This window comes from Cinclus cinclus, chromosome Z (genome assembly GCF_963662255.1).
Source record: "Cinclus cinclus chromosome Z, bCinCin1.1, whole genome shotgun sequence".
NCBI classification, from domain to species: Eukaryota; Metazoa; Chordata; class Aves; order Passeriformes; family Cinclidae; genus Cinclus; species Cinclus cinclus.
In genome coordinates, this window is record NC_085084.1 from 72387712 (window position 1) to 72400448 (window position 12737).

Genomic DNA, 12737 nt, shown 5'->3' on the forward strand with positions numbered 1-12737 from the left:
AAAGAGCAGAGATGAGCAAGAAGAAGAGTTCAAATCTTCTCAAAAATGCAAGATAACGTGCAAAAAAATGGAGAATATCAGGCCAAATAAATAGATCAAGAGAAGATCCATCATTTTGGTTGTACTAAAAAAAATAAATATGACAGTATTTGACTTACCAGAGAGAGGATATTAAGTCCAAACTGGAACTTTTTGGGGGAACAAGTTATAAGACTTTAAAAAATAATATTCACCCTTTAATAATAATAAATTTCTGTGCATAATTACTGACAAGGCCTCTTATTCTTAAAATGGTTTTTTCATAACCTGTAATGCTGTCTGACATAAAGTGTCAAAATCAGGGGTCATATAGTTTAGGCTACTTCAGAAAACTATCAAAACTATCTTATGGCTTATAATAAACTAGCACTTTTTAATCTAAAGCTAAAGAAAAAAGAAAAGAAAGAAAAAAGGGTACAACAAATACAGAAAGAAATTTGCAGGGAGCCATTTGTTAAATTGAAATGGCCACCTATTTTGCAATAATGATACTCTTTCTAGAAAAAAATTCATTTTTGTAGTGCAAGAGCCTACTTTACTTTGAGGTAAACGTAAATTAATTCTCTTGTCCTGGAAAACATTTCCATCCTATATTTCTTGTGCCATTTTACCTTCTGCATGGTGAAAATAAGACCTTTGGGAGATTTTCATGGCCATGCCATGAAGTGCATCCAGCCAAACAAGGCAGAAGATCTCTTGGACAATAAACTAGCCATGAGTGCCCTCATCTGGCACTCAAAGAATGAAGGAATGGCTTTGCCTTTATCTCATGTGCCAGATTTCTGCAGAACCACATAAAGAGGGCCACAGCAGGTCCGCTATGCCTACCAGAGCTGTTCCTTAACTATTCATTTGGAGACAGAATGTTTCAGTATGCCAAAGGTCAATTTTCCTGCAACACTGGGCAACAAGCTCTTTGTATTAAAAATTCTTGATAATTCAAATGCAGAAAGGATCAACTAAAAATGCTCTAAAGTCCCATAGCTCCTAGAAATAATCATGTCTGTATTTTCCATGCCAGATGAAAAAGCAGATTGAACTTCTATCACTGGCAACCTAAATTAATGTTGCAAGTGCTGCCTCTGGCAAGCACAGCATTTTTGACCAGAGGTGCTGCCAGAAATCTAAGAGTTATCAGAGAAATTTAAGCATCATTTTGTTGCCTTGTCATCTTCTGAAACCAATAAAAATTTATCAGAAAATTACCAAGTACCTCAGCTTAGCTAGAATTCCTGCTCCCAGCAGTAGAGAACTAAGAAGGCAGGTTTCCCTTGCAAAAGAGACAAATTCAAATTTCACTGGCAAATTTCACAGGGCAGTCTGAATTTTGCTTTCTTTTGAAGAACTGCACCTAAGATTATCCTCACTAAGGAATCAAGCTTCTCTCTTAAACTAGCTTTAATGTAATGTCACACTGTTAGCTACTGAGAGGACATTCTTGCTTTAGGACTGATATAATGAGAATGTCTGGTATGGCCAGACTGTTAAATAAACCTGGGAATAGATTTGAAACAAGAGATGATGCATTTCATAGAGTAGATATGCATAATCTATCCCTCTTCCTTTATCTATTCATGCATATTCTGAGTGTTTTGATCTGCTCAAAGGAAGTGATTTTCAGAAGTAAGAGGAATTGCATGGGTTCTCAACATAAATTCTCAAAGAGGAAAAGAGATACCACCAAATCCACCACATTGTGCCGTATTTGATAATTATGTATCTGCTAGAATAAACAGAATAAACAGTCCCCTAATATTGCCCATCATACAATCTACTCTGTCAAAAATATGTCTGAGCTTTTGACAAAAATCATTAACAAGGTTCTCAGTCAGCTATTAACATCTTCCCCAGATTGATCCTAAATAGGGTTTTATACCTGGACATGGGGCTATAGCAGTGTTTACTGGTTTATTTCAGAGATTCTTACCTGATCAGGTCACACTATGCAATAAAATTGTAAATTAATTTCCTGGAGGAAATTAGCCTTCAAAGATTTATTATAATTTTGTGTAAGGAAATGCAGTTCCCTGGACCACCATACAACATTAACCTTCTTCATTGTCACAGTATGAATTACATGAGTGTTAATATTGGCTCTGATATACTTCTTAATTTTCCTTTTAGACTGTGGAAAGTGCAAAAAACATTCTTTCAAAAAAGCCTCACCAGTATGAAAAGACCCAGAGATGACTCTTTTTATAAAAATAACCCCACAAAATTAAAACAAACAAACCTAAAAGATCAACCAAAGAAACAACGCCCTGCCCAAAACCTGTCTGGCTGTATTTTCTACATACAAAGTCATTGAGAGACCTGACAGTAAATGACTAGATACAGCAAGATTGGAAATCTGCAAGGAGTAGAAATTCAAAACAACCTTCTAACACTCCACAGAAAGACAGGAAGGAGAAAAGTGATACCTCCTTCCTTAGTTTGTGTGCTAGATCTTTTTCTTCTGGGCAGGCATGATGTGGCATCACTACAGTGTAGGCATCCACTTTTTAAATGTCAAGGTTTATATCTTCAAAAAAATCCACATTTACAAAATCATAAAGGTGATTCCTATGTCACTGAAAAATGCAGATGTCACCAGGCAGGCTTAAGCAGAATGTTATAAATTACACTATGAGCAAGCTCTAGGGCTGTGACAAGGCAGCAAAGGGTCCACCCAGGAGCAAACACAAAACTCGTGTCAAAATGGTGCTGCAGCTGACACACTCGTCTCCATTGCTTAGCTGGCCTAATCAGCTCAGCAGTGGTGTTATACTTTGTCTCCAAACTGCTTCCCATTTCTAGCTTGCGATATTTCCACTACCTCATATATCTCTGCTGAGTTATGGAGAGGCCCTCCATGCTGTTCCAGTGGAGAAAGTAAACTGAGAAGGCAGAGAATTGTCCCATGAGCAACCAAGGGTCAAATTCTTCCTAAATTGTTTACAGTCAGCTAATCAGGGATACATCTGTCACTCTTTCCATCCAAATTGTTTTTTATTATATTGCTAACAAGCACATCTATCTGTTACATAATGAACAGTCTTTTCCATCATTAAAAAGCAAATTTAAAAAGTGCAGCAAAGTTCCTTTCTGGATATGCTGTCATGCAAGCACACGGCTTGTTTTTCAAAAGTGAAGAGATAAATTAGATTACTCCCTTTATGTTTTTTTTTTTTTAAGTCGCATGTTTATCAGGATAAGACTAAAAAGAAAGAAAAGTTTGCAATATTATAAGTGCAGAGTATGCCAATGAGGCCGGTAATTTTTTGTGCACGTTTGCCAAGGCACAGGCTGCAGTTACCAGAGAACACAAAACAAACTCCAAACAGAAAAGCACATCTAGTTAGCAAAATGCATTATTAATAGGAATAGCACTGGAATAGCAGGCAAAACCATGTGTAATGGAGGCTGTCGCTTGGGAAGTCACAGCAGTTCCCACCAGAGAGCTCTTCAGTTTTAGAATATTATACCAGGACAGCAGTCAAATGCAGTTTTGTAGAGAATTAGGATGATCTAATATTAGAGTATTAGTTGTTTGCATTGCAGGGTATGTGTAACCAGACAAATGGAGGCAGATGCAAGTTTATGTTCCTTTGTTCTAAATTGGATAGCTGTGATCTAGGCCTGTTCTGCTCTTCCAGGTCTGGTCCAAATGATGTACAGCCACATTACCAGCAACCCTTCCCCAAGTAGCATAACCCACTTGCTATGTGAAGCATGTCACTTCAAAGATCACTGTTTAATGTATGGGGGTAGATCTGAGGCACATCTTCACACATATTCATTGAAGGCATTACTTCCATGTCTTCCTCTTGCTTGGTGCACATGCTCTGGAATAGTTGTGTCTTTGCCTTGGAGAAATTACAGTTGCCTTTTGCATTCACATCTCTGAAGTCTTCAATATAGTCAATGCAAATTAGATCCTTCTGAAAACATGGTAACCTTTTGCAGATTTATTTGAGTTTCATTCCTTGAATCTATTCTTGTTCCATGAGTTCATCATGGTCAGTAAAGACATTGCTCCATAACTTGCTGCTCTAGCCCACCACTGTTCACCTGAAGCAAATTCAACTTCTTGGTTCAATGATGAGGTTGTAAGTGAAAGTTAAAATGAAAGCAGGAACATGGCTGCAGAAAATGATCTGTATTGAATTTCTTTTCTCTACAAAACTGGGCCACTGTTTCTATCTTTCTGACTTTCCTGGTTGGCATTATTCTAAGCTGATTTTCCAGCACTTTCACCAGACTGTCCTGTCTTTGGTGTCTTTTCAGGGTATATATATAATTTCTCAGTTATTTGAAATGCTTTCCTTTCTCCTTTCATCTCCCTGACTTAGCAAATGTTTTGTTTTGACTAAACTCAAGTTTATATGCCAAATTGATATGCGTGTCTTTTTCTTAATTGCAGCATTTCCCAAGTCATAGGGTATTAGCACTTCATTTTCTTCACTGTGGGTTCAACTGTCCTTAACATTCCTCCATCTCATGCCAAATCCTTTACTCAATCTTCTTCTTCCTGTATTTATTGCCATGAGTCCAGTTTATAGAAGCAATCTGCCTGTTTCCACCATTTCTTTCACATCTTTTCTGTGCCAGATTCACTGCACAATGACTGACTTCTGAGCAGCATTCTTCACTGACTCCTTCATTTTTCACCATATGCCAGGAGTTTTTCCCAAGAGCAGGAACTCATGGAGGAGTTCTGGTTTACTGGAATAAAATGAGTGTGGAGTTACAGAAGTGAATGGCAAAATACTGTGTGTGGAAGCAAAAGGATTGCAAACATATCTATCCATAATTAAGGTGAAGTGTATTACACAACATGAAAATTCTTCATTCATTGATTAGAAGGAAAATAATTACATTTCAAGGAACAATGAACACACTTTTTTGTCAGAATCACTACATAAATACAGTGGGAACTATCTGCCTTTTTATTATTATGAACTATCTACCAGAATTGACTGCATGCTTAATATTTAGCTCGTGTTCTGAATAACCTCACAATATAGATGAATGATGATTTCCCAGTCATTCCACATTCCTAGCAAAATACTCCATATAAAGGAAGTTGCGGACCCTCTCTGTGGAAGAACTAAATCACCCTCTGTCTGAACAGTCATGATTCACCTTTTCTTGTGTTTCCTCAGCACACAAGTATTCTGGTCCCCATGCTGAGTGCGGGGAACAGGCAGAGCTTGCTCCAGTTCTCGCGTCAAAGGAACTGCCTGGGACAGCTCGTGAGTGATTGTGGAGTCACCACTGGGAACCTACTCTGCAAAGAAGGGAACTCACCATGGTGTGGCTGAGGGAGCTGACAAACCTTCCCATCAAGACTGCTGTTCTTCCTGACTTCTACAGCAAGGCTTTGGGGCTTTGTCACTGAGGCTGTTTAAGCAATTAAATACAACCCGATGCATTTTGAACTGGAAACTGGATCCATCCCAAACCCATCTTTTGAATCAGGGGTTAAAAAGATTTGCCAAAGGTACACTTAAACACCTCAGTAGTGTCAGATAAGGATTAGATAGAGCATATGATGTTTTTTTCCTCAGTTATATAGCAGGATTTGAAACACATCTCTCTTAAATATTTTTCATAAAGCACAAGGTATTGCCTTGCCCAGAGACAATGAGTATGCAGATCATTAACAGCAAAATCCACATTGTGGCTGGAAGGTGATAAGGTATTTCAGGATCACCCCAGTTTTTAAATTTACCAGGATAAATACATCACAGTGGGATACCCATATGTTGTTTACACTGTACAGAACACATCTCTTTCACTGCAAAATATGATTTTCAAGAAAAACCTATTCAAAATGTGTACACTGGTATGATATTTTCATTGTTTTAAACTTTTTGTATCTTATCATTTATCTAGGTATACAGCACCTATACTTTCAGAGCAAGGCAATATGGCATTATTTAAAAAAAACAAAAAAGAAATTTTCACTTTTATGGCTATGATTTTTTTACTCAGAGAAATTCAAATAAGGCCACTAATGAAAAATCTTTCCTCTTCTAAAGCATGCTTTGTTTAATTGAACTCACTGGCAGTAAGTCCTCATTTATAAAGGAATAGGCACATATAGCACCACTGCAAAAAGTATTTGTAGTCACAAGTTTGTGTGTCATCTGTCTTCTGTCAATGGGTTACCCTAAATCAAGTAGACATAAAGCACTCATGACTTTTTTCCGTCAAAAAAATTGGCTCAATACAGCAAAATGTCCCTACAGACTGACTATATGAAAAGTTTAGCTTAAACATATCCTTGTGAAGTTAAAAAGTGCATGGCTCTGCCACTGGGGCAGGATTACCTCGTGTGTTGAAACAGGCTGGGAAGTATCAGTCCCACTCAAAACAAGAACAAAGCCTTAACTAGACTGTGACTTTTCAATAGAAAACATAAATAAAATACTTGTTGGCCATGTCACATCACTGATGTCACTGTACTTTATGTGCAGATGACAAAAAGAACAATGAGTGTCCGCACACATGTTTCTTCACTGTTTCAGCTCTCAGAGTAATTACAAGGAATGTCTGTATTTTATAGAGTCCTTCTGCTTAGGGTTAACAAGATTTTAATATCAATTTCTATATTAAAATGGCTGAATCAAGTATTTTTCCCCCCATTATTGAGACTAATAAAAGATACCATGTCAGAGTGTCAGCTTTGCCAGGGCTCTCAAACTTCCTTCTGTTACATGTACTGGTCATTCAACTTATTTTGCTGATTTGTCCTTAATCTCCCACAAACATTTTAATGGTCTAAACTCTTACCATTGGAAAGGGCAATGTTTAGCAAACATTTTATTTTTGGTAAGCACTTCTGACACAATGAAAATATACGTCTTGGCCAACACCTAGCTTGATTTTTGAATATCTTTGTATTTGGCATGGTTTTCTATTAGTCTGAAGTTTTTCTGTTAGTCTGAAGTATTTCTGTCATAAAAAGAAATAAAGCAAAATTCCACTACTGCAAACCAAATAATGAGGTCCTTTCTTAATCCTTACCTGGCAATGAGTGTGATTAAGTAGAAATTTAAAAAATCCTTGGGAATTTAAAAGATATATTTATTTAAATGATAGAATGCATAAGTTATTTTAAATGTACAACATTGCATTTTATCTCTGCTTGCATTTTATCTCTGGATGATATGCATGTAACAGTGTGGCAGAAAGTTTCATGTGATTATACTATGTACTAATTACTCTCGATATTCAGTGATACAAACGATGCTAAGAATGAACTTTTACTGCTTTGCAAAACTGCAGAAAATAAAATGGAACTTAAATCCTGTTGCAACTATCTTATTGTTTGCATTTATTTTTGTCCTTGATTTTGTTGTCCTAATTCAGTGACTAATGCATTCCTTGAGATGAATAGGCTTAAATAGTACTTTCTGAGTCTTTCTTTAAATAAAAAGAGGTATCAATATACTTGCTATGCTTTTGAGACAGTATCTGGTGAGAGTTTATGATCTCCAGTGTGCAACAGAATTATGTGGTGTCCTGTCTTTCCATTTCTACTTTCAAGCCAGGATGAACTTTAAAAAGTAATGTTGTACATACAGTCCATGTTCAGAAAACATGAAAACTTTAGAAAGCCTACAGTAAGAACTACAGTTACAACTACAAATGAAGGAACAATGCAGTAAAATGTATCACCAATTTACATCCATTCACAGATGTCCCTTTGATCTTCACAGTACTTTGTGACATTGCCTGTCTTACACTGAAATACATACTGAGTACATTGGTCCCAGGCTACAGCCCAAGAGTTGAGCTAGGACCCAGAATGAATGACAGATCACATATGTAAAGTTAGGAGCTATCTTAACTTTTTTTCCCCATAAAATATTTTGCAATTTTTTTCACTTCATGCAGTCGAGTTTGGCCATTGCTGTTACACTTACAGACATTGGTCGCACTTCTGCTTACTGACATGTGAGCTTGAGCCCTGGTCATGTGAGTTTGAAGAACATTGCCCACATAGCTTTCTGGGATTTGAATTTGTTGACACGTGTCCTGGTTTGAAAGACAGGTGTTTGCCAAGGAAAGCAGAAGCCTACCTTTGGACTGAAAAAAAAAAATTGTGATTCTTCTGATTATCATAGTTTTGGAATTAAGAGAGCTCTCAGGCAAAGATATGGGGGTAGGAATAACAGTTCTTTACTAGTATATCTAACAAGACAAACAAGAACAACAACAGCTATGAAATTACCCACAAACAGAACAGTAACTCAGTCCCAGTCCCTTTCTGGCTCCAGGCACCTTTTCCCTGAGCTGCAGTTCCCGGTGCTGGGGGCGGGCAGGTCCCGCAGAGCTGCAGGAGGGCTGGGGGTGATGGCAGAGCTGTGCCAGGGGGAGAGAGAGATGGAGAGAGAGCTCTCCGCTCACGGTGTGGGTCCTGGTGATCAGCAGAGTGCTGGATGGTGGCAGGTTACAGCGAGAAGGCAGCAGGGCAGGGTCCGATAGTGGTTTCCCGGTGCTGGGATGGCAGGGATAGGACACAGGCGGTGATCGTCCTTCTCGTCCGAACTCTGTGGGGGAAAAATGGGGCTGAGGCCCAGCCTTCCACTTCCTCTTCTGGCTGTTTGAATCTTGCGGGGCTTACCTCCCCTCTCTCTCCTCCCCCACCCCTTGTCACCAGGGCCCAGTCAACAGGTATCTTAGCATGACAATGGGGAAAATTCCACAGAGGGAAAAGGGAGAGAACCAACCCCCAACAACACGTCATATTTTCTTACCTTGGGTATACCTTGGCAAAAACCTCCAAATGACATTTTAGTACAGTTCATGTCTACATAATGTGATGTCTTCGGGGGGGGGGTCGGGGGGGGTCTCCTCTAAAACAGAATCTTCAACAACCAATCCAAATGTTGAAGTTAAAATTGTGTTAGAAAAACTGTCCACTGGCTTGCAAAAAAGCTTCTGTTCAGTTCTTCTGCACATTTGACATATCCATTCATACTTTGGCATTTACCCAGTTTCCAGCATCACAGCACGGACAGGAGGTGTAGCATCACTAGTGGACTCCTGGGGATTTGAAGGGAGACAGAAGCTTTAAAGGAATCTGTTCATTAGGGGGGAAAAAGGAAGCAGTGGTTTGTGCACAGTTGATTTTCCAGCTATAGACCAGGCCAGGTATCAAGGTTCCTGTTAATTTTAGTAATTAATCTCATACATAAAAACACTTCTGCAGTGTGCCAGGCCCAGAAGCACCCAGAGACATAGTAACAGAGAAGGAGATGTATCCTCTGCTGGGAAGGTAGCAGCCAAGGGAGGAACTGTTTGGACATGCTGCTTCATACCAGCTACCAGAGAACTCTGACATTTAAGATTCCCACTTTGATGTCAGTCTAAGGAGTTTGGAGGGGAGCCCAGAGGTAAGAGCTGAAAACAACACACTATCCAGGCTTGCTGAGCACAGCAAACAGTGAATGAATCCTTTTCTCTGCTAACATTTGTGAAACTCTCTTCTCCTCCACAGTGGTCCTCTTTTCTGAGTTAGTTTATGTTTTATAACTGCTATACAATTATATTTTATAAGCCTTTATATGTTTTCCTGAAAATATATTTATAGCTGGGAGCAGCTGCATAAACTTTGTTTACTTTCCATTCTACATTAATGCATATGCTCTGCAACTACTACTCTTCCTTTAATGCTCTTTTGTCCACCTGAAAGTGAAAAGACTGTCCAAAGACCTGGCCCACAAGTAAGTTTACTCAATTCAAACACAGGCAACTCATTAAAGTTCATCAGCTGCTGGGTGCCTCAAGGCAAGACTGGAAGCAGTAGCATTCCAAGAGAGGTATCTGGTAGAAGCAGTGGCTTCTGAATCTCCAGAACAATGGCTGTTTCAAACTGCAGTTTAGCAAAAGGAAAAGTAGAATTGATAGATGATCACCTGGATTGTTTACCACACTGCCTCTCTCAGTTCCATACAACTCCTAATCATGTTTCACCTCTATGTTATGAAAAAAATATAACAAAGGAACTCCCTGAGGCCTGGTGGCCCATGCATTGTCCAGTGCAGTACACAGACATCATTCAGAAGCATAAATTTCATAACACTTCCAGATACATGAACTCAGCATTTTGAAGCAGTTTATTATTTTTTGATAAGGGAAAGAGATTAAGATGTTGGCGTTTGAGGGTCTGGGGTAGAGAGGGTTTTGGATCTTTATAGGTTGCTTTTTGTTGTAATGCACATCAATGGCTTTGTGTTGCACTGAGGATGGTTTGTTCTGTTTCCCCTCTCGGTTTGTAACGTGGTTCTCCCCTTCCCTTAACCCCTTCCTTTTCCCCCTGGCCAGCCCTGAGTGGCTGTGACCCGGGGTTCCTCCGCCCGAGTTGGGATTGAAAATACCCCGCCTTTGCCATGGTCTCTGTCTCTTCTCCCTGGAACTCTTCAGGACAATAAACTTGGGTCATCCCGGGAAGGAGAGCCTCCTCTAATCTTTTGCCTTTGTCCATGCCGGATAAAAATCCCCTATCTCTCTGACCCCTGAGCTAGCTGAGGCAGAGGCACATCAGAAAGACCAGGGGAACCCCGGCAACTTTTATAATTTAAATTAGTTCATGAAGACTTAATTTGAGGCAGAGGCATTCAGAAATAGTTTTTTGGGAAGTCAGAAATATGTATTTGGATTTCAGGTGCCTGCAATGACTTATTATTGAAACCTTCTGAAAAACAGAAACTCCCTGAAACCCCCACTGTCTTGTTTGGTTTGGGTTTGTTTTTTTTTTTTTTTCCTTTCCTTTTCTTTTTTAAGAATAAATTAGCAGCAGCCCAGGAAAACCACAGATTCAACATGCTCATATTTAAAAACAAAAATTATTACCCTCAAGCAAGTTTAATTAAACTAACAGAAGAGTTTACAATGCAGAAGAAATAGGTCAGGAAGGAGTAATATAAAACAAAATTACATCTTGAAAATAGTCCAGGAAAAGCAAGACAAGTCTGAACTCAGTAATTAATGATATCAGGGAGAAGATGGGATTCTGAAGGGTAGAAAGTCATGGGAAAAACAAGGGCATTTGTTATCTAAACATAGCTGCAGAGCATTTCTGTTGGTTGTTTTGTGAGGAAAGTTGCTTTTGCACATGGAGTTTGTGGTAGAAAGATGTTAGGCTCTAGTCTTGGCCTTTTTGCATGTACTACTCTCTGGCCAGTAGCTTTCTGAATAGTACAAACTATCCACGCATTCTGTTAAAAGTTTGCCTTTCTGGCACTTGAAACAGAAGTTCCAACATAGCTGCTCTGCAGTGTTGATCATTCATTCTCTATAACACAGAGGTATGAATCTCACAGACCTACTTGGTTACCATCTTGAATTTTACATTGTTTATTATTTTCTGTAAGTTTAGGGGCATTCTATAACCAAGAACCCATAAAATCAAGTGGGTTTATCTTGTTTAGTTATTCCCTGTGTTTTAGTTAGCAAACTTCCAGTAATTTTACCTTGTCTCAGCACCTAAATGCAAATTTTAGTATGTTGTCCCATCTTATACAGCAAATATCCTTACAATCATTATTCTTACAATCAAACTACTTAAGATATTGGATTTTTGAGTGGAATAACATTGAAACAAAAGGTAATTACCTCTGGGGAAATAAAATCATCCCCAAACTCTACAAGGGGTACTGGTTAAAGAAACGCCCATCACGTGAGTTCAGAAAAAGTCTGCTCAGCCTTTGAAGGGGATCTTTCAATCTTGTGAAGCACTTTCATAAATTCTGTGAACTTCTGTGTCAATTAATTCATCTTGTGTTCTATGGTAATTAATGTTTTCCACTCAAATAATGTGGTGAATCTGTTCCCTCTGCAGCTAAACTTCCCTGTTTTAGGAGAGTTGAAAACTCCTCTGTATTTTCAGCATGTGCATGAGTTCTGCTTTTGGCTTCCTGAGGTTTCTGTCCCTGCTGTGTGCTGTGAAATCTTTTCTGCTACTTCCAACTCCTTCACTGTCTTCTGCTGTGATTATTAAACCACTAATGGTATAGCTGTCAAATTATGAATGGGTATCTGTATTGCTTTACTCTTTGAACCTGCTTCATATTGTCCCATTTGCCTTCTGAGTTATTTAAGCATGAAATGGTGGTTGTTTACAAAACAAACCCACTGATATTTGCATGCAGTGATTCAGAGCTTTGCTGCACATCTGTCTCTGTGTCAGCCTGCACCCACAGTCAGAGCAGACACTGGAAACAAGCCCTTGAGGCCATCACAGACCTACCAAAGTCAGGCACAGCTTTCCTGTGGTGCTTCAGCAACATGAGCAGATAGCTGCAGGAATTCAAACATTTGAAACAAAGATCTCTAAGCTTCATAGAGGCATTTCCTCCTCCTCCACAGAGGTAAACAAGAAATTGCTATGAGGAAAATGCAATCCCAAGGTAGGACTGTATTTCAGGGGAATGAACAGCAAGCTGGCAGCTGCAGCACAGATTGAGGGTAATCAGTAAAGACCAAATAATCCAATTTATTCTCAGGAGAATGAAGACCAAAAATGGCGTATGTAGCAGCCATGAGGCAGACAGGCTAGACTGACACACCTGCCAGCTCATGGAAGAGTGGACAGTTTTCTCACACTGGAATAGCTGACCTAAAGGGTCTGGCCTCCTCCCACTAACTTAGGTAAAAGAAAAATAACATTGACAATATTCTTATTTCCTGTGTGCTGTATAATTGTC